Raw genomic sequence first — 23,539 nt, forward strand, 5'->3', positions numbered from 1 at the left:
TTGATCATTGCTGATTCTTCCGCCTTTAGAGGAAATTTCCCACCCCTAGGACAAGAGAGTGCCCTGAACCTCTATCCGCTCCTCCGACCTCTTTGACAAGGCCGTTGGCAGAATGAGGCTGACTTCTTATGCCGGAAGTCTTCGGCCGCCAAATGCTGATTATTTATCAAAATTTAGGGAGTGGTGGGGATCAAATCCGGGACCAGAGACGTTTTGATTATGAACCAAAGACGCTACCCCTAGACCACAACTACAAGGGTTAGAGGAAGCTATGGAGGGTAATAACTGTATAAGAAAACAGAGATTGGAATACATCCAGTAAATAATCGAGATGTAGGTTGCAAATTCAGACCCAAAAAAGGTGTGGCGTAGAGCCGAGAGATTCGTCAGACAACCCGTGAACCCGTTTAGCAGGCATCCGTTTGACACTTTTCACCACAGGCTAAACCTAATATCGAGAAACGTTTTTAACTACAGCTATATTGACTTTTGCGTCGCCATAACATGCTCTGAAAACTGTACGTGCTTGTATGTATCAAAATTAGATAGTGAATGTAGTAGACACCATAAGGTCGTATATTTCATTACAAGACTTTTAAGAGGTATTAAAAAAAATTCAGGTCAACTTCGTAAGACGTAAAATTACTAGTTAATGCTTTCCCGTTTGGCAGACAAACACTGTATTATAGACAGTGAAGCTCAATTACAACTCGCTTACTCATATCACATCAGAAAGTAAGTACAGGATAGAATAAATTAAAAGAAAACAGTAACACGGAAGAAATAATACTTATATGTGTGAAAGATAACGAAACATATATATCTTGTCTATAGCTCACCTGTGATTGACCGATGTAGGCTCATTAAGACAATATTGAAAAAATTAAAATTTGTCGCTAATGTTAAGTGAAAAGGTAGTGGGGGTAAAGGCTTTTTGCTAACTCTGCAAATGTTGTCTATATAATCCAGGAGCAGCACAAAACGTATGGGCTCGTCCGGGATTTGAACCCGGGACCTCTCGCACCCGAAGCGAGAATCATACCCCTAGACCAACGAGCCACTACGTAAGTCTAATTATCGCGAAGAATTGTAGATCAAAAGCAGACGGTGTGGAAACCAGACAGTGCGGAGAAAACTGCGGCGGCGTGACTTGCTGAGCAGTTACTTTCTTTTTTTCCACCTCGCCTCATAGAGCTGACTTATGATCTTATCTGATTATGGATCATGACGGTCTTAACGAGATGATCAAATAGAGGGTGATTCCATTATGAAGTTACAAACTTTCTGGAGTGATGGAAAAGGGTAAATGTATCAATCTGTAGTAAGAGACTCTGGTAGGGAAAGGACCGAGTGGAAAGTTATCAGCTAAAATCGTTGTGATATTTCTGCCAATAGACCTCTTCTACTGTAAGCTCACTGCTTTCCTTGTTTTGGGAGAAGGTAGTATCAACCAAACAAGGAAAAATGTAATCATGGGATCTAAAATGGATGTCTTAAGATCTATGAGCACTTGTTCAGAGAAGAGATGTGTTTCACATTAGCAAAGATGAACAAGTGCCGGTAGCTCTTAACGTATGCACTTTAGAGCCCATGTTTGCTGGGCATCTTTTCATATTTGGTCCATAGTACCTCCTTCCAAAATATGGAAAGCAAAGAGCTTGCAGTAGAAGAGGATCAATGTCAGAGGCGTCAGAGCGATTTTCGCTTCCAACTTACGACTCAGTCATTTCCGGACCAGGGTCCCTTAACTCAAATTAATGGATTTACCTTTCTCCATCATCCCTGAAATTCTGCATCATTACAGAATCTCTCTTTCTAGAATGTCCGAAACATTCAGAGTAAAAATTAAATCGATGACAGAAGATGTCAAACAGTTCTTTGAGACAAGGAAGTGAATATTACTCTTTCTTTTAACGCAGACAAATTAAGTCTGTTTGTAGTTGCTTCTTATGCCCTAATCTAACACGCATACTTTCTGGACTTCTGGAACTTCCAATATATTATTGAACTGATTGTAAATTTTAATTGGTATGCTGAAGGAGAGTGCTGTTTTAGCAGTTAAACTGGTGGATATTTATCTGCACATAAAACTACCAGCTTTCCTTGTGAAATGTGGCTAGGCAATTTGAAGTAACAAATTGCAGTGATTACGATTGAAAGGATAGTTTAGAGTCCTTGACCTTTTTAGGATGCTCCAGATGTAGTGAAAACATAGGGGTAGAAATATCTAATTTCTCTGACGAGGCGCTCTATGAAAAAGGCGAACTTATCCACTGTTCATAAATAGTGCTGTCTAATTCATTTTGTTGCAAAATTGCCATTTTGGACTTCTTAAAAGCAGGGGAATACGGCGTAGGAAGGAGGGTAAACTGGCCGAAGGCCCAAGGAGTCTGTGCTACAATACAGTCTCTGACCTGCTCTTCAGGAACGAACGGACAGTATACGAAGGCAGCCGGCCCTCTCATTGTGCTGTGTCCGCCCAAGGCCTGCATCTCTAAGGCGATAGCTGGACCGCAGGCTCCGGGGTACAGAGACTACGACAACTAACAGGTAGCCTCTGTGACGTCACTAGGTCGGTGCCATGCCAGGGCGAGTTCTGTGATGATGTTACTGTAATTTTGGAAATACCGTTAAAGGTTAAAGCCGATATTTTTAAACACCTCATGAACAAGTGTCTATTAGGCATTTAGACCATCATCGTCAACATGCAAGTAAAATAGAAAACCCTCAGAGTTACTTGAGTGTCATTCACTGCGTAGAATGGTTACAATAAATATAAAGCCTTTATTAGCACTAGTGATGTTCACTACAAGTGGGGTAAGCAGTGACATTAACTCATGTTTACTCAATCTGTGCATAAGGTGCTTTAATGCAACAACCTGATTCAGTTTTCCAAACTGTCTTTGTAGCATTCCAGTTATTTTAAACATCTATATATGAAGAAACTGAAAGTTCATTCCAAGCTACGCAAATCCGAGAGAAATGGCTAAACAGATTTGGCAACGACAGTTGACTATACTCGTTTCTCTGAGAGATACACTGTGGTAAAGACGTGAAGGAAATCACTTGAGCCGCGCGGGATTAGCCGAGCGGTCTAGGGCGCTGCAGCCATGGACTGTGCGGCTGGTCCCGGTGGCGGTTCGAGTCCTCCCTCGGGCACTGGTGTGTGTGTGTGTGTGTGTGTGTGTGTTTGTCCTTAGGATAATTTAGGTTAAGTAGTGTGTAAGCTTAGGGACTGATGACCTTAGCAGTTAAGTACCATAAGATTTCACACATTTGAAACACTTATCACTTGAAAAATACAATATTTTTACAAACAATTATTCTGAAACGAGGAGCGAAAGTCGTGTAAACAACAGTAGACAGACGTTACTCTTATTTTCAAAGGAAACGAAGATTCTGCAGATTTACTGGTGTATGTTTGCCCCATTAGTTTTGTCTAAGGAATGTGTTTTTCTGGTTTTAAAGGCTTTTTTTGACAATGGTTCAAGCTCTAGGAACTGCATATTCCACAGAAGCACGAAAATGATGCAAGTAATTTGTGTTTAGCCCAATATTTCTGAAAAGCTTTATGGTTTTAAATATCCATTCTCTCTTCCTCTACAGCGTAACGAGATCTGTGTGAAATGGACAATGTATGAGAGGTAATAACTCTCCACCAAAATTCCATACTGGACTTGGTGGTGACGCCAGTGGATACGAGTAGCACCGAGGCTGTGATTTCACTAGGGGGACTCTTCAGGCCTCCTTTGGCGGAGGCGTCTGAGGGAAACTGGTCGCAGTTGCTGACTTGACTGCTGCTCATTGCACTCATTTCTTAGATGTAATTTGGTAGTCGATTGACTAGGACGAACGGCCCTTATGCGTTACTAAGTGAGCAAGTAGGTGCGCTCTGACAACAGCTAACACTTCTTACATTTTTCCTAATATTAAGGTCTTGCAGATTCGGGTGGTGGTAACTCAGTGGGAGAGTACATTGACGAAGGTGTAACAAGTGTTCTTTTAGCACCACGGAAGTTAAAGCATTCATTTCGGCAAACCTTATACTGGTAACTAGCTGCCCACTGTCTAGAAAAACACTTTGGCACGGATAAAAGGGAGGAGTAAGGGCGTTCAGAGGGCTATGACCACATTTTATTAAAAGATTTTGTATTTCTACGCATTTTAACTTCCAAATTTAGCAGCTAACTTTCAGAGATACGGTATCATGAGGAAAAAAAAGTGTCTCGAAAACGGGAAGATATTCTAAAACATTTAAAGCTTCGTTTAACACAGGATGCTTTTCAGTTGAGTTCCTGAAGCTTAGCCCACGTCAGTGTGTGAAACACATTCCATCAGGGAAGGGGCTCACTCGCCGGTTGACCGTATCTCTTGCTGGTAACAAACAGGACACGGTTCGTGAGTCCTCAGGTGGAACCGGTAAACCACACCAAGTTGAGGTTAGGCGAGACAGAGGTGAAAGATCTTTCACTACGAAAAAAATAACGTCTGACTTCATCAAACGAAAGGTGAAGCGACAGACAAGATTCAGTGCTCCCTCCATTTATGTAGTCGTACAGCCGTAGTCTGCAGACCTGTATTTACAACAGAGTTACATGTAAGTGAAATGCTGATTCTGGCGAATGTACTCTTCAATCTTATATCGCATAAATGATGAATTTGTAAAGTTCTTAATGGTATGACAGAGATGCTTTCCAAATTTTGGATAAATGCTTTAGGGATGTATTTATATGATTCGCAATTTATTGAAAGTTATACTGAAGTGTAGGACTCAGTACTGACGTAAACAAATTACGTGAAAATGTTAATAATCTAATAATAATAGACTTACTTGGGAACTGTTAGACGTCTGTTATATGCGAGGGGAGTAGTGTGGACAACATCCTATTTCGCGGCCTGTAATAATCGCCAATCGACTACCATCCTTAAATACTGAGTCGTGAAATAACATGACTTTTAGGAAAAATCAGTCTTGTCAAAGTAAATGAATAGGAGTTTTCACGTCATTTGTTTCAACTTTTCATCATCATCATCATCATCATCTTTGGTTAAGCTGAAGTACTGAGAGGCACAAACACCAATATGGTCTTCTTCTGGTGTATGTTAATTCAAGAAGAGTGAGACAAGAGCAATATCAGGAAGCAAACTGAAAATCAAGCACTCGGTTCTCTGTCGTCACTGAAAAGGCAGGATAACTCTCAGTAAGCCAAAGCTACCACACCGGCACCTTTCGTTATGTGAGACGTGTGTTAAGTGTGTCTGATACGTGCAGAAGACTGAAATCGGTGTGTGTAGTGCGGTGTTATGTTTGTATTGTATCATAACCAGAGAAGGGGGAAGGTGAGAGTCGGTACCAGCACGAAAGGAGACGTCGAGCTTAACGTTCCCACCAGATGAACAGACCATCACCAACAGTGTCACGTGCCCTCACTCCTTGAGACACTGCGGAGAGGTTTGGAATTTAATCGAGGACAAGGCGCAAAGTCTAGTGGTCAGGACCCCACCACCTGCTGTGTCCTTTCGCGGAAAGACGAAGGCAAAGTTGCAAACATTGCGTGGCGTTCTTGGCCAGTTACTTGGCGACCGTCTATAAAGGCACATTTGCATGCCGAGCGTGAGTTTCCGCGGAAACGCGAAATACTAATTAAATAAATAATCAGTGACAAATAAATAAAGCCTATGGCACACAACTGCAGCGCTGTGTCGCTGATAAAACAAAAGCACAATTACGTTACTCTTATGTTTGATTAAGAAAGGGGAGAGCTCAGGTTGAAGTGGTGCGAGAAGCACGTATTTTATTTTATTGTCTGGCACACCGCCATATTTCATGTTATAGAAGAATACTGCGAGTTGCAACCACACTAGGCACTCGATTCTGTAAAGAATTTATATTTATAAAAGTAAGTAGGATTATGAACTGTAGGCTTATTCATTGAATATATCTGATTTAACTAACTGTGTAACTTTTTTATGTTTAGTAGACAATCACCTCTGTACGACGTATTGGCATGGCTGGCAAATTATTGTAATATTGAGATTTAGATTATGAGTCCGCACCTACCGCAGCAGTCTTTGGAAACGATTTAATTACGAAGTCCGATTATTCAGTTTTATTTCACGGTCAACTACGAGTAACATTGCCTTTACGAAAAAGCCATTGTCAAGCGTCTGATACCGAATAATTAAACGTCCACGTTCCAGATAAGCAAATACAATTGCAATCACAATCACCATCATACAGATAGAATAATTAACATATTTAAATAACAACATTTATTTTTTATTTATTTTATTTATTTTATATTGGCGACTGCGTGTCGGACTTGTTATTTTGTCATTTGTTACATTGTTCTCTTTGTTTCATGTAAAAAATCAACTTTCTGGACCTGGACGTCAATGTATGAGAGATAACAAAATCTGAAGATATTTTCCAATTCTGAAATTTTGCGGGAAGACGCAATGAAACTTCCAGCAAAATAAGGTAAGACGCAGCATCTTTGCATTAGCAGGCTTGACCAGACGTATAATTCAGTGTATTAGCTTTTCAGTTAATTCTGTAGTGTTTCTTTTCCGCATAACAGTCTCAGTGATAAATTTCATTCTCAGTACTTTTCCCTAAATAATAACGTATGCAACAATACCAATACACGAGTGTACAATATGGCCGACTTCTGTACGATATCATGTAACATGGCCAGCAGCCATTACCAATAATCTCAAATTCAGTTTATATTTTTAAATTAACAGACAGCCATTGTTGCTACGAGCGATTCATGCTCAACTACATTTTATTTTAAAATCAGTGTCAAAAATTTTCTTGAAACATGTATCACGTGTGGCATGGTAATAACTAGAAAACAATACGCAAAAATGGAACAGCAAGGACGTACTATTCAGACGCAATCCGACTCGGACGTGAGACAAGTGTTAGAAAATGACTTTACGACAGCAACCGGTAGTGACGATTCATCAAACATTGACGCAAGTGATGACGAAAATTTTGACAATAGGCCGTCCACTACAAAAATTTCAAAATCTCAATCAGAGCCCATGTTAATGCATGACGTCACGTCTAATGACGCGGCGGGGGCAGAGACCTTGCAAACGGTAAACATTGCCGACATGTTACAAATGCTAGTGAAACAAAACGCAGAAAATATGGCAACCATAAGGAAACAGAACGCCGAAAACATGGCAACCTTAAAGGCACAATTAGAGACACAAAATGAACAGTTAAAAACACAAAATGACGAAATCAAATCTGATCTCATAGCAATCAAGATAGGTAATGACACTTTGTGTAAACGTGTGAAACTTATAGACGCCACACTGACCAAACAGATGACCGAACTCAGTACTAAATTTTCCCAGCTCAATACGAGACAAGAAAAGACTACAACTGACGTAGCACTTTTACAGACACAAGTAAAAAACCTTAATGTCACGTGTGAAGTTCTTACTGAACAAATTCAAACATATCCTTCAGTACATGACAACCTTGAAAAACGAATTACTGACGTACAGAATAAATTTGACAATGTTGAACAACACCTGACTGACATCTTACAATCAGATGCCACAGCTCATTTTCAAAATATTAATAAAGAATTTCATGATTGGGTTGAGAACAAAGACAAACATTTTGATAGATGCTTACGTGAAAATTTACCAACAATTGTGCACGACTCCGTAGCGCAATACATTACTAATAACAAACAGCTGATCAGTGAAGCAGTACAATCCGTCACTGCACCCATGAGACAATTCACCGATCAACTACAGTCTGAATGTAACGAAAATATCAGTCAAAATGTACAGTTCAGAAACCAATATACATTCGAGTATGATACACACATTCCGCACACGACAAATACACAAGAACAAAACACACCACGACTACAACACATACCACGATGTGGAAACACAAACACAAGCTATTATCATGGTAAACCACAGCAACATTATCGTAATTACTCGCCAGCTGAACATACCAGTAATTACAATGGAATAAATCCATATCACAATGCGAAGGAAGATGAAAGCTTAATGAAACACAGGCAATTTCAGATTTTTATCCCAGAAAAACGAACCATTCATCCGGTGATTTTTCTTAAATCTTTTAGTAACGCATTTCCGCGCACTTGGAGTGACCGGAAAAAGATTTCATATATTGTCGGTTACATCCAAGGCGATGCAGCTGTCTGGGCATACAGTCAAGCTGACGTATGTACCACGTACAGTGAGTTTGAGCGTGCTTTTCTGAACAAATTCTGGTCGCAATCCGTCCAGGAGCGACTCAGAAGACAAATTTTAGAACCTGAAACTTTTAACAGTAAAAATGGTAACTTACGCAGATATTTTGAAAAATACTTGAACATGGGACACTTTTTAGACGAACCAGTCGCAACGCGTGATATACTCCGAGCGTTGAAGGCCAAATTGCCTTTCAACATTAAGGAAAAACTTCTACATATCCCGGATGACGATTCAGATTATTTTTTAACAGCTTTAGATTCGGTTGACATGTTACTTGAAGATCAGCGCTTCGCGCGGCAAAACAGCAGCCACAATGTTTACACTAGTGGTATGCAAAACATGCAGGCTTGCCAACACAATTCTGGCGCGCCCACAGTTGGATACGCGGTACAACAAAAACAGCAAACTCACATGCCGTCTCAGTACGGAAATCAAAATCAACACGCGTATTCCAATACAAACAATAGTTACAACAGTAATAACATTTCATGCGGCAATCCATACAAAAGGCACCGCGGTAATAACTACAACGGTAACAACGGATACAAAGGTAATAACAAAAACACAAACAGAAATAGAAATAATAATAACTACGAGCCAAGACAGCATCAAGGTTGGACTCGTAACGATCAGTACTTTTATTCAAACTCTGCTTTACCACAGCAGCCACCAGGTCAAAATTGGAGCATACCTTACGACCGACAGGTAAGTTATAATGCGCAACAGCAACAACAACCGCAAAAGTTTGGAGATCATAATAGGCAATATCCGAATGTGAATATAATAGAAATGACACCTGATGCACAACCTCAATCTGTGTCAGTACCTAGTACAAATGATAATCCAACAAACTAGAAACAGTCACTACTTTGCCCCAGGTCGTGGCTGAAGAATTCTTGGGGGGCGACTTCAATGTTAATCAGTTATTCGACACCACACTTGAACAACAGAATAATGATATGCCGAGTAATTCTAAACAAAAACTACCTGTTTTATTTATAAGATACAACCACAGTGGCAATATATCAGATGAACTTTTACAAGACAGTGCACAGTGTCGTTTAAACACAAATGAAATTGTTTTGGCATCTACTACTGGTGTGGTGGGTGGGATTCCAGCTACTATTGTCCTGGATACGGGTGCGGCTGTGAGCGTTTTGTCTTTTGATTTCTATAGGGGGATGTGTGAATTGGAACCTGTGCCTGGGTTTCCTGCCCAAAACTGTAGAGTGACTGCTGCACTGGGTAATAGGTCATGTGGGGTTGCGAAGCAGGTTTTTGTAAACGTTGGAGTGGGTAATGGAACCGTGCAATGGCCGTTCCTGGTTGTGCAGGACCTTGTGACGGATTGCATGTTGGGAATGGATGTTATGAGCGAGAGGGACTGCATTGTGGACTTCTCCAAAGGTAAATGTATTTTGAATGATAAGAGCGGGGTGATTGTTATTGGTTTGGACGGGAGAGCTCTGGAGCGTGACAGGCACTGTACAGGGTGCAAGGTTCAGTTAGTGCTTGACAAAGGCATTCAAGAAATTCAATTATTGTTTGTTTGGAAGACGTACGGTGGTTTGCACCGATCGCCGGGCCCTGGCATTTTTGTTAACTTGTAAACTTGTACATCCTGGACTGTCACGATGGGCGGTTGCACTTCGGAGCTGCTCTTTTGAAATTAAGTACATGGGAGGTGGGGACGGCACCATTGCAGACACTTTGTCTGGACTTCCACAGGGTGTGAATGATGCCAGCAGTGACTTGGAGAGTATAAATGACTGCAGGATTCTCTTAATGCAAGACGGGCGGTGTCACCAATATTATATTGATATGTGCAGAAACGTGGCTGAATTGCAAAAACCTGATCCTCACTGGTATAGGATAGTAGCATTACTGGTAGAAAAGCACAATCATCCTTTGACTAAGTATTGCAAGTTGCACAGTGATGTGTTGTTTTGCCGCCGACATCCAAATGCTACTAGCTGGTGTGTGTGCATTCCCAGAGAGTCTGAACGTAGTTTAGTTTGGCGCACACACTTAGTTTGGGGTCATTATGGGACGAAGAAGTGTTTGGCGGGGCTCAGTACGTACTGTTATTTTAGCAATATGAGGAGGGAGGTTTGCAGGGAGCTGAAGGCATGTGTCATATGTCAGGAATCCAAACCTCAGAATTTGTCCACAAAAACAGATTTGCATTCTATTTTACCTGGTGAGCCCCTGGAAATTCTGTGTGCTGACATCAGTGGACCGCATCCGGCGGGCTCTGGAGGCGTCAAATATATCTTGGCTTTTTACGATATATTTTCTAAACATGTGAAGCTTTATGCTTTAAAATCCGCCACTGCAAGTGCTATAATGCGAGGATTCTCAGGTGATTGCCTGACGCACGTGGGAGGGCCTAAAGCGATTCTGTCAGATAATGCAGCATACTGCTCTGGGTACAAATGGAGAAATTTCTTGAAGGACGATGGCATTAAAGGTATATTTATTTCGAGGTTTAGTCCACAATGTAACGCGACTGAGAGACTTTTCCGAGAATTAAATCGATTCATGAGGACCTATATTTCATCAAAACATACTAATTGGGTGTCCTACCTAAGTCTTTTCGAAGACGTACACAATAACTTAAATATTTACGATACGAATTACACACCTAACGAGATCATGTTCAATTGCAAACAGAACGATCAGTGGATAGAACCATTACCTAAGTTGTCAGACAAGGAAATCACACCTGAACAGAAAATAAAAGAAGTATTGACTACATTGACACATCACGCACAAATACGAAACAAACATCACAGAAACATAATAAAAGAAAACAAAAATTCGAGGTAGGAATGCTTGTACTACTTCGTACTCATCATAAATCTGTAGCACTCAAACGACGCAACGCTAAGTGGCGTCTGCTATATGAAGGACCTTATATAATTGTTAACATACCGCATCCTGGTGCGTATCTGTTACAACATCCTAGAACTAACAAAATTATTGGGCTATACGCACACCGAGATCTTAGAGCATTTCATGCTGAATAATGTCAAAGTCATACCCATCAAAATATTGCTAAGCAACTCGAAAAACTCTGTTGTTACAACACAGATAATAAGTAGTATAGAAATTTTCATTTCAGCGGTTCCAGTGACGCAGTTGAAGACAGAAGAACTCTTCTTTCAGCGCGCGCCTCCACCTGAAAGACGGAATATTAAAGTAAAATTTATGATTACGTAGCAGTGGATGACATATTAATTTTTCACGGAACATTTGTTACTGAAGGTACCACTGACTTGGTGTGACACCTGACGAACTGACAGACGTCATCTGTGAAGCGATCTTTTACTTTGAGAAATAGATTAGACGCACATCTCTCAACACGAAAAGCATCTATCAGTAGTCAAGGCCACACAGACACTCTACACACACGCACAAAACGCGAGGAATCGAACATTTTCTCTCTCTTACTATTTTGAATATTTATTGAGTAGTGAAAACGCCTGGTCTTGCCTACTGATGTAATGAATGTTGTGTCTAACCTATCTTAATTTCAGATGACATCACAAAAAACATCGATAATATCCCAGCAAAACTGCTAAAGAGGATGTAAATATCTGCAATTCATGTAATCAAATGTGACACAATGTAATAACCTATAGCGATGTAATGATGATGTAAACATGTTTATGTGCAACTATATTATGTTTATGCTAAGAAAATATGTGACGTGTGTATGTATAATTACTTTTTTTTTTTAACTGATGTATAGTGCAACTGTTACTATGTAAAAATTTGAACAAAACGAGTGCCAAAAAGACATTGCATAGTGAACCACTGTTCACGGACATTAACGAACATTACTAACTCTGCAACTACGCGGAAACCTATGTGAAAGAAACTGTTAATACCATTCATTATGCAGCGTATCTATGTAAACGCGATGAACGATTTTCTTGATTAATAACTACGAACATTTAGGTGAGCTATATTCAGCATAGTGCATAATTCGTGCATCGTCTAGTGATATTACTACAGTACCCAACTTCAAGATGTTAACTGGATTAAATGGACACAAAGTGCCTGTCCAGAAAACAACACGACGGGTGGAAGAATTTTGGTTAGAACTTCAGGGAATGAAATGTTCTCGAAATGTGACGGACACTCTTACCTGGACTGTCCAAGGATCGACGCCAGCTATGTGCCGTCCGAGGTTCTGCAACCAAGCTTCCACGGAATGTAAAAAACGAACTGCACGTGGACCAATTACTCGACGGGTCACGTCTGATCTGTAATAAGCAATGCTTTTAGTCACAACGAACTGCATCACTACGAGTATAATGGAAATGAGAAATGGACACGCTTATGTATTAATCACGTTGTTATACAACGATGTTACTGTGATCAAAAAACCTTACCACGACGATACTAACCTGTAAAAAAATATTGTGCAGCGGATGAATATGAACTGTAATAACGACACGATGTGTATAGGTCAACGCACCTGAAAAATACGGACATTTTTCTTTGAAGTATTTCAAAACAATACTATGTAACTAAGAACATTCAACAATCTAAGTTGTATTGTGTTATAACAAATATTGTAAATTTAAAACTAAGTTACCTGTCATAGAATGTAGTCTTCATATGTAATCTTGGTTGAATATTTTCTTTGTGCAACGACTGAAAAACGCTCGCACATGAATAATATGAATTGCAATACTGTGCCGCGTGATCTAACTGTACGATATAACGGCAGTCCCGCAGTTACACAGACGCTTCTGCGCATGCGCGCACTCTATCTGCCAACATAAGAACTTTTACGGCGCACCCGCGTCATTCAAATTTTGTATATAATGTGTATAATGTGTAATGTAAGTCATGTAAATAGTTGTAGATAACTTAGATTTTCTTGTGCCTTTAGGTGAATTGCTCGCCTGCAGGTGTGTCCTTTCGCCTCGCAATTCAGGGGGCAATATAAAGGCACATTTGCATGCCGAGCGTGAGTTTCCGCGGAAACGCGAAGTACTAATTAAATAAATAATCAGTGACAAATAAATAAAGCCTATGGCACACAACTGCAGCGCTGTGTCGCTGATAAAACAAAAGCACAATTACGTTACTCTTATGTTTGATTAAGAAAGGGGAGAGCTCAGGTTGAAGTGGTGCGAGACGCACGTATTTTATTTTATTGTCTGGCACACCGCCATATTTCATGTTATAGAAGAATACTGCGAGTTGCAACCACACTAGGCACTCGATTCTGTAAAGAATTTATATTTATAAAAGTAAGTAGGATTATGAACTGTAGGCTTATTCATTGAATATATCTGATTTAACTAACTGTGTAACTTTTTTATGTTTAGTAGACAATCACCTCTGTACGACGTATTGGCATGGCTGGCAAATTATTGTAATATTGAGATTTAGATTATGAGTCCGCACCTACCGCAGCAGTCTTTGGAAACGATTTAATTACGAAGTCCGATTATTCAGTTTTATTTCACGGTCAACTACGAGTAACATTGCCTTTACGAAAAAGCCATTGTCAAGCGTCTGATACCGAATAATTAAACGTCCACGTTCCAGATAAGCAAATACAATTGCAATCACAATCACCATCATACAGATAGAATAATTAACATATTTAAATAACAACATTTTTTTTATTTATTTTATTTATTTTATACGTCGATGTCACTTATGTGCCGTGATCTGAACGGGAGGGGTGTATTCAATGAGTCAAGTGCATTGATTATGAAATGCTACTAAAACTTTTAAGCATTATGTAGAAGCAAATTTAATTTGGTGAAGAACAGCATAAGGCCAGGTGTCTGACTTATTGAGGTCAATACACACCATACTTGCGCTTACAATAAGGCGATCCGTATGTTATGGTGAAGAAAGCTGCCAAGTAGAGAATGCTACCTAAAACAACTGAACGTGTACGGCTCACATTGATGCCGTTCATAGCTTGGCATCTTGTATTAGTGATAGTGGCGTCTCATTTTCTGGGTGTGTTCACTGGCGCCACTACGTATGCTCGCCTTGTCTGTCCGTGACTGGCAGCACCAGCGCTTATCGATAGCGAGTACTGTAGTACCATCTTTGGAGCGGCCTCTACTCTTTCTGGGTCGTCGTGTGTCCAGGGAGTTGCGTTGGGACAGAGCAGCAATGACGGCCGGACAGCCAGTACTCACCCAACCGCTGGCGACACAAATGCGCTTTCCGACGGAAGGATGTAGTCGCGAGAGTGCACGACCACGACAAGGACCGGATTCAGTGAGTTTTAGTTGAATGGAACGCGATATTCGAGTAATGCAACTTTCAACTCTGTGTGTATGTCCGCCTGTCGAAGTGCCCTCATGGCAATAATTTGTTAGTTGACAATTTATACTGGGATATTTTCCGTGCCTGACTTGAGTGGGGACGACCCTTGGTTGGTTAGTCGTTCGGTCGGTCGTCGCAGCGGACGACGTGCATTTGGTTTTCCTACTGCTTCTGGCTTCTCTGTGTTTGTGCCGACGTATATAATTCGTCCGTGTTGTTTCACAGTGACTGGTTTTAGTATTGTTTGAGACACTGTGGAATTGTTTCGCCGATACTTGTGTATCTTGTGTGGTTTTTAATGTGCAGTTATTTATATGGTGTGTGCGTTCTGGGTTGTCATGTGTGGGCGGCACTGTCAGACTGAGGGGCTGTAGCCGACGACCGAACACAGGACGTTTGAATGTTTCCTTCGGTTGTCGGTGTGTTTCTGAAGACGTGGTGCTGACCGTCTCTTCGCCCTTGTCTAAAAATAATCCATCGTTGTACCGGTGATCGGACGTTATGTGGATTGGTTAGTCTGTCGGTCGGCGCTTAAGCTACCCCTAGAGTGAGTTGCCATTCTGTTACGCGAGGACAATCCTTGGCTGCCTGTGTCACCACTTACACAGCTGTAGTCACCTTCCTCAGGTCGATCCAGGGAGCACAGTCTGTGGCTCACTCTTGTCTTATTTGGACAAGTTGTTGTAATTGTTTAAAATTTACCCTAATGTTATCATGTTATTGCCTTACCCCTTGTAATTGCGGCCTTCAGCCGTTAATTCTTTGTAACACTGCCTGTGGCCTTCAGTCGACAAGTTATTTTCAATTTTCTCTTAATAAGGCCTGCAACCGTCATTATAGCCTGTTACAGTTCGTTAAGATTGTTTTAAAAGATTTTTAGTATATTAACATACAACTGCCTTCCTTACTTGTAATTCAGGCGTTCAGCCATTGAGTATTCTGAAAATTGCTTGTGGCTTTCGGCCCCCAATAATTTTGAATCCTTTCTTAATCAGGTCTTCAGCTATTAATTGTTTGTAACATTGCTTGTGGCTTTCAGTCGACAAATAGTTCCAATTCTGTCTTGGTAAGGCCCTCAGCCATCACTGTAACTTGTTACAGGTATGAATATTGTTTAAAGGGTTTTTGGTATTTTTAACGTGTAACTGTCCACCTTATTGGTAATTCAGTACTTCGGCCGCTGTCTATTTTTGAAATTGCTTCTGGCCTTCAGCCGACGAATAACTTTGAACCTTCTTAATTAGGCCTTTAGCCGTTGATTGTGTGTAACATTACTTGTGGCCTTCAGCCGACAATAACTTGCAATTCTTCTAATAAGGCTTTCAGCCGCCAGTTTAGGAAAATCATTTTTAAAAATGATCATTGTGGGTTTTGATTTTTTGAAAATAGTTTATGTGTTTTCGTTGCAATCGACAGTAACTGATTAGGCCCCATCCACACCTTTCCTGCTTTCCCTAAGTCCCACGTTTCAACAATGTAACTTTTTCCTAACTTTCCTGTTGATCAGGCTGCCAACAGAAAAGAACGTTGAACATCGTATTATTCCCCAAGATAAATAGATATATTTTACAAAAAACATGAACGATACAGCTCCGTTCGAACTGCACGTATTTCCATTGTAAGAGGAGAGATTTAAGACAGTTCATTCATAAGCACAAAAAGTGTCATAAATGAACTTTTGTAAGAATTTGTTGTGTGAAGTGTGCACATGGGAAGCGGTTTCAGCTTCCCTGTTTGCAGAGATTCGCAATATAGTCAGGGCCAGAGTAAAATATTTTCCTTTGGTATATACCCACTTTCATTGACAATCGTTTTTCATTTAGAAAAGTTCATTGTAATGCAACAAAATGGCCGTGTGGATAGGTGAAATACCAACAGAGTACTGGGCAAGGCTGACTTATGCTGAACATATATGGACGGCTTCCAGCCTTTGGCAATATGCGAGTTTCTTAGTATCTGCGAATACATGAACCAAGACATTAGACCAACCACTTAGCGTGCGCTGCTCCACTTTTGGAATGCAATATGGCAGCGATTGTGTTGGTGTGGATTCGACGAGTTCTTCGCCGATTTCTGGAGGTATGTGGCACCAGATGCCTCGCATATGTCACGTGGTTCATGACGCTGTCATTTAGCGTTGATATCCAGATGATTATTCGTCATAGCATAATACTGTCCGCTTTGACCCACATCCGTAGCCCCGTCTGTCATTCGAATAACCTTATCTTACATGGCGGCGTATTCGGGCACAATCATCAGTAGGACAGCAGCGCTGGTACGTGGACAGGTAAACGTCGGGCGACGCATCGCATACAGTAAGCATGCTGCCCAAATCTGCAATATCTCGGTAGCCCACAAGTGTTTTACCAATACAGGCTTGCGATATGATACGAAACAGCTGATAATTAGTAGGATAGCAAAGCCGATCTCTGCTGAGGTAAGGACCTCATCACAACCAGTGTCAGGTACACAATCGGTGTCAGGTTACCCACATGGTTGACTTACATTCAACGTCACCCACGCTCCCTCCCCAGAGCGAAAACACCAGACATTGATCAAAGTCACCCAGGGGAATCCCTCTTCCCGCCCCCTCCCACAGGCACTAGGCAATTCTGCGTGTTATATATTCGCAAAGTACATTTCGTTTTCGAAGAGAATCACGCCAAGAATAAAGTTTTGATACCTGGATTTCCTGATGACACAAAGTTTCAGCTTGCGACAAAATATTTGAATACTTAGATTTGTCAGAGAGACTCCACAAACCACTCTGAGAGACATAACCACATTCTCCAGTAAAGTAACAATTACTGCCATAACGGATGCACAATATGAGCATGCAGTGAATGTTTGACATGAGTTTCTCATCCCTAATGTGTGCTAGCAAACATCATTGAGAAGTTACAGAGTGTATGCAATGCAGAGTGGAATCCAATGTTAAGATAAAAAGAACAGATGACAGCAATGGGGAATGTAAAGTTACACAATAAGAACAGATGACAGCATCGAACTGTTGGCTGATGTTTATATGTTGGTCTTTTTTTAATGCAGGAGTCACGGTGGACTTTGCTAGTGCACTCACGGGAAGGCCAAGGCCAATAACTCTCAAATGAGGAGGAGGACTACACGCCGTCTAACGATTTAAGTTACAACATTTGCCTGGAAATTAACAACCCCTAGGAGTATACAATGCAATACAATCTACAGTTCGGAGGGTTCTGATGGATGTCCAAATGGGAAGTAGTCAGCCTGAAGGAAAAGATCCCATGATGTGGCTGTGAGTGCTGGTGAGGGATATGGTCTGGAGGTAGAAGTGGAATATCTCACCCTTACTGCGAGTGCAGAGTTTTTCTTCTACCTCCAAAGCACCTAGTCCCGTGAAATGCTTACATGCTGAAGCTTTTGGCAACGCTGGGGAATAACCAAGTTTGTTTTTCATTACAGAAACCTTCAGCAGTGTCTCATGTTGCGGATGGAACTTATTAATATCATCCATGGACTCTCTTTCAAGCAGTAACCCTGTTTGAATGGCTTTATTCATTTAAATTTCAGACAGAGGGCTTGCACGACGTGTGATTTTGGTGATAGTGAAAATAACTTTTACAGATTAATGAATAATTCAGCTTTCGGAAAAACCATAGAGAGTGTTACAGTGTATCGTGATATTCATTTAGTTTACCAATGGGATGGGCGTTATGGAACAAAAGAGAACGTCGTCACACTGTCTGCAGTGAGATGAGTCACTGTGGAGACGGCTAAGATTTCAGTGCAGCTCACGAAGCCAGTCTATATTGTGTGTTGTGGACATCTCTGACCTTCACATGGGCCGCTTCCACTATAGCTTTTGCGAAGCCTAACATCAATTCCAAGTTATTTTATGCGGGTACACATAGTTACATCTACTGGATGAAAGGCTGCAATCCATTTGAAGTAATTAGACAGAATCAAGAAGACCTCTACACGTGTGGATATATGGCCTATAATCCTTTTGGAATAACACTTCAAAACAGAAAGGTTATCGGTGTGATGAAAGAGTTGCTGAATGGTTCGCAGATTGAGAAGGTTGTGGGGCCCAGATCAAAGATGTATACATACCATATTGATGCAGGTGCCACCCAGAGATGGCCTAAGGATGTGGATCAAGCAGCATAAAAAGCTTTCATGTTTGAAGGCTATAAAGAGGTGCCATCTCGAGGGTGGTGTTGCTGCTCAGCATACGGTGCACGAGGTAATCTTTCGATTGAGATGTCATGAGGTACATGTTACACTACAGCTGATAGTAGGGATGCCCCTTCAAGACGACAAAATCTGTGGGGACAGGATCTGTACCCTTCTGTACTCACACTATTCATTGGATTGAGTGTGTATATGTGTGTGTGTGGGGGGGGGGGGGGGGGAGTAAGGAGGGGTATACCTCCGAGTGACCTCGATCAATTTCTTTGTTTAGGGAGTGTGGGTACTAAACAATACTAAAACCAATCACTGTGAAACAACACGGACGAATTATGTACGTCGCCACAAACACAGAGAAGCCAGAAGCAGTAGGAAAACCAAATGCACGTCGTCCGCTGTGACGACCGACCGAACGACTAACCAACCAAGGGTCGTCCCCACTCAAGTCAGGCACGGAAAATATCCCAGTATAAATTGTCAACTAACAAATTATTGCCATGAGGGCACTTCGACAGGCGGACATACACACAGAGTTGAAAGTTGCATTACTCGAATATCACGTTCCATCAACTAAAACTCACTGAATCCGGTTCTTGTCGTGGTCGTGCACTCTCGCGACCACATCCTTCCGTCGGAAAGCGCATTTGTGTCGCCAGCGGTTGGGTAAGTACTGGCTGTCCGGCCCTCATTGCTGCTCTGTCCCAAGGCAACTCCCTGGACACACGACGACCCAGAAAGAGTAGAGGCCGCTCCAAAGATGGTACTACAGTCCTCGCTATCGATAAGCGCTGGTGCTGCCAGTCACGGACAGACAAGGCGAGCATACGTAGTGGCGCCAGTGAACACACCAAGAAAATGAGACGCCACTATCACTAATACAAGATGCCAAGCTATGAACGGCATCAATGTGAGCCGCACACGTTCAGTTGTTTTAGGTAGCATTCTCTACGTGGCATCTTTCTTCACCATAACATACGGATCGCCTTATTGTAAGCGCAAGTATGGTGTGTATTGACCTCAATAAGTCAGACACCTGGCCTTATGCTGTTCTTCACCAAATTAAATTTGCTTCTACATAATGCTTAAAAGTTTTAGTAGCATTTCATAGTCAACGCACTTGACTCATTGAATACACCCCTCCCGTTCAGATCACGGCACATAAGTGACATCGATGGTCGCCGAGTAACTGGCCAAGAACGCCACGCGATGTTTGCAACTTTGCCTTCGTCTTTCCGCGAAAGGGCACAGCAGGTGGTGGGGTCCTGACCACTAGACTTTGCGCCTTGTCCTCGATTAAATTCCAAACCTCTCCGCAGTGTCTCAAGGAGTGAGGGCACGTGACACTGTTGGTGATGGTCCGTTCATCGGGTGGGAACGTTAAGCTCGACGTCTCCTTTCGTGCTGGCACCGACTCTCACTTTCTCCCTCCTCTGATTATCATACAACGCAACCTGACAGCGCACTACACACCCCGATCTCAGTCTTCTGCACGTATCAGATACGCTTAACACACGTCTCACATAACGAAAGGTGCCAGTGTACGGGAAAGACAGGAAAATGCTTTCCAATTACTCGGTTGAACCTGCATCTCGGCGGCTGCTAGCCAAGGACGCCATACGATTTTACTTTTTTTAGCATTCGGTGTCGCTAGGAGACAAATACAGAAATTTATGTGAATTGGTGTCATTTTAAAAGATATAAAAGTCATGATCAAAATAAGACAATAGAATTTAATGCTCATGCGTTATGGTCTTGTATTTTTAAGACGGGTATTGTCATATTTCCCCCGTTATTCTAATGCTGCTTCTTGTTCATGTCAAAACTATGCCGAAGGCGACGCGACGTCAAATTCTCAATCTCCTTCCTCATCTAACGCTTGAGCAGAGCGGAGAAAAATGCTACTTTTGTCGGATAATACTGCAGCGTTAAATTAACTATTTCGTTACTGTGTGATGCCAACTTGCTTCTGTTCTCTGCTTTTGAAGTCATTTTACTTGCTGAAGTCCAACAATTTCAAATGCGCCACGCAGCTGTGAAAGTGGGCAGGCTTAGCTGAAAGCTGCCAGACTTGCAATACATGAGCCCCGCCTGCAGACGTGTGCGGCGCAGCTGTGTTTCGCGTCTCGTGAAGGTGGCGGAGCGCAATACAAGAGCCGCAGCGTTCTGCACGCGTCTGGACCGCCTCGCTCCGCCACACATGAGTGAAAGGCTTCTTGTCTCGCGAGCGGCTCGTTGGTCTAGGGGTATGATTCTCGCTTAGGGTGCGAGAGGTCCCGGGTTCAAATCCCGGACGAGCCCACGTTTTTGTATCATATTCCTTGCTACGTTCAAATTCCAAAATTGTTGCAGTTCACTAGAGCTAGCTTTGATTTACTGAGAGTTATTGTGCCTTTACAGTGACGACAGAGAACCGAGTGCTTGATTTCCAGTTTGCTTCGCGATACTGCTCTCGTCTCACTCTTCTTGAAGTTACACACACCAGAAGAAGACCATATTGGCGTATGTGCTTCTCAGTACTTGAGCTTAAGCAATGATGATAATGATGGTGAGACGCGCTCCTGCCGTCGTAGCGGAAGGAGCTCTCAGCCGGTGATGGCCGGTGCAACGGTAGCTATTGGGGTTTAGGCCTCGCTGACCGCTCTGCTCTACAGAGAGTTCCTTTCGAGGCGCCAGTAGCGCTCGGTGGATCGGCGGAAGGTTGAGCTTGCTCCCTTTCGTCGAAAAGCCGCGTAGCTCGCGGAGAAGCTCTATTGTCGTCAAGAGTCACTGACTCACAGTAACCCGTAACTTCGGTTACAAACCTAGCGAGACTCTTTCGTTCTGTGTTAGGGTTGATCAGTGCCAGGGGCCCGTTCACGTCGGACCACCCCGCGTACTGTAGGCCACTTCTCTTCCTCCGCACCTCCTTTAGGTGCCGCGCCACTGCACCAACGGCGCACGGTAGGCCGTAGGGCATTCCCCCTCTTCTGTAGGACCTACTATTAGCCTTTTCTTTTCAGAAAAAGCATAATTGTCGTGCCCACCCATACCAAATAAAGCTCCTGCAAACACACGATGGCAGATTCCGCCGGTGTTTCCCCCGCCCTAACCCGCAGCAAGGCTGCAGCTAAAGAGGCGCGAGAGTCGGCTGTTCCCGTCGACGTCAGCGTCCCGCTTGCCGCCGTTGAGGAGGTGTTGGCCGACAAGGACCGGCAGATCGCTGCGCAAGCGCAGGAACTGCTGAGCCAGCGTCGATTGATAACCGACTTCTGCGGCACAAGTGAGTCCCCCACGCGGACAAGTACACTGCACATAACATTACATTCACCTGCATCTGGTGACTCATGCACCACTGTCCCACTGCGGCAACCGACTCCAACGGCGGAACCGGCAGCCGCAGATGCGGACACAGAACAACACTACACTGGGCCCTGGCAGGTGGAGGGCCCACGACGCAAACAAAGAAACACCACGCAAACACGCGAGCAACCACACTCGCAAGGTAGCCGAAAGGCGCTGCTACCTACACCAAAACCCGCGCTTCCGGTTAGGAACACCAATACAACAACAAACACGACCCGACCTGCGGTCAACAACACCACACAAGTACCAACCGCAGCTACGCCCACACAACAGAAGACTGGTTTTCCCCCAGTCGTAATCCAGAACTACGGGGACCTCAGCGTCCTCAACACAACATTCGCGGAAAGGCACTCACCTTGCACGCTACACACGAAGTACTCTGGGGATAGGGCCTCACTGTACGTATCAACTAACAGTGAATACAAGGATCTCCTTATCTTCCTCAAAGAAAAGGAAATCGAGCACTATACGTACAGGACCGCCGAAGAACGGACACAGCAGTACGTGGTAAAGGGAGTGGACCCCAACACCCCAAACAGCACAGTACAAGCGGCGCTCAACTTCCTTGGATTCGACTGCAAAAGTGCTTCCAGGATGACAGGCTTCCGCTCCCACCACCGTCTACCACACTACCTGGTCGAGGTGGCCGACACGGCCGCCTCCCGCGGCCTACTGCAGATAAAAAGCCTTCTGCGGATGGACGTAAGGGTAGAAACCTACGAACCGCCACAAGTCCCCCAACAATGTAACAACTGCCAGCGGTTCGGTCATTCGGGCCTCTGCTGCGGCCTGGCACCCCGTTGCCGCGGATGCGCTGGCAAACACGCTTCCAACGCATGCACACTAATACACGAAAACATACGCCGTTGCGCCAACTGTGGCCAAGGCCATGCGGCCAACTACAGGGGCTGCAACGTATACAGAGAGGCGCAGAGGCGCAATAACCAACAGTCGAAGCCACCCAACGTCATAACACGACAAAGGCCCGCACCAAACCCTGTCAGGAACGGTGTGTCGTTCGCCATGGCTACACGCCCTGGAGGAGCAGTGCAGGCCGCGGAACCTCTGCGCCCAGCACACACACCTATCACAACCGCTGCGACAGCAACACAATCGTCTCAGCCAACACACGACACTGCAGCCACGCCGGTACCAACACCAGCCCCCAGAAACAACACGACCCCACCCCCTGTAGCCACTGCCTGCGAACCTACACATGACACACAAGAAAACACACTAACACAGGGAACCCCAGAACCAAAAACCCAGAGAAGGCGTAGGCTGGCTGGGCTCTGAGCACTACGGGACTTAACATCCTTGGTCATCAGTCCCCTAGAACTTAGAACTACTTAAACCTAACTAACCTAAGGACATCACACACATCCATGCCCGAGGCAGGATTCGAACCTGCGACCGTAGCAGTCGCGCGGTAAGGCGTAGGCGAACACGTGGAAACAGA

At 43.2% G+C, this 23,539-nt stretch overlaps 2 non-coding genes across 2 annotated transcripts; one reads left to right on the top strand and one right to left on the bottom strand.

The window, feature by feature from the left end:
• Nucleotides 1-987: 987 nt before the first annotated feature.
• On the bottom strand, nucleotides 988-1,059 carry Trnap-cgg. The gene has a single exon. It is a non-coding gene; the product is annotated as a tRNA-Pro (tRNA).
• Nucleotides 1,060-20,964: 19,905 nt separating this feature from the next.
• On the top strand, nucleotides 20,965-21,036 carry Trnap-agg. Its single transcript has one exon. It is a non-coding gene; the product is annotated as a tRNA-Pro (tRNA).
• The last annotated feature ends 2,503 nt before the right edge of the window (nucleotides 21,037-23,539 follow it).

Source organism: Schistocerca americana, chromosome 2 (assembly GCF_021461395.2).
Source record: "Schistocerca americana isolate TAMUIC-IGC-003095 chromosome 2, iqSchAmer2.1, whole genome shotgun sequence".
Classification (NCBI taxonomy): Eukaryota; Metazoa; Arthropoda; class Insecta; order Orthoptera; family Acrididae; genus Schistocerca; species Schistocerca americana.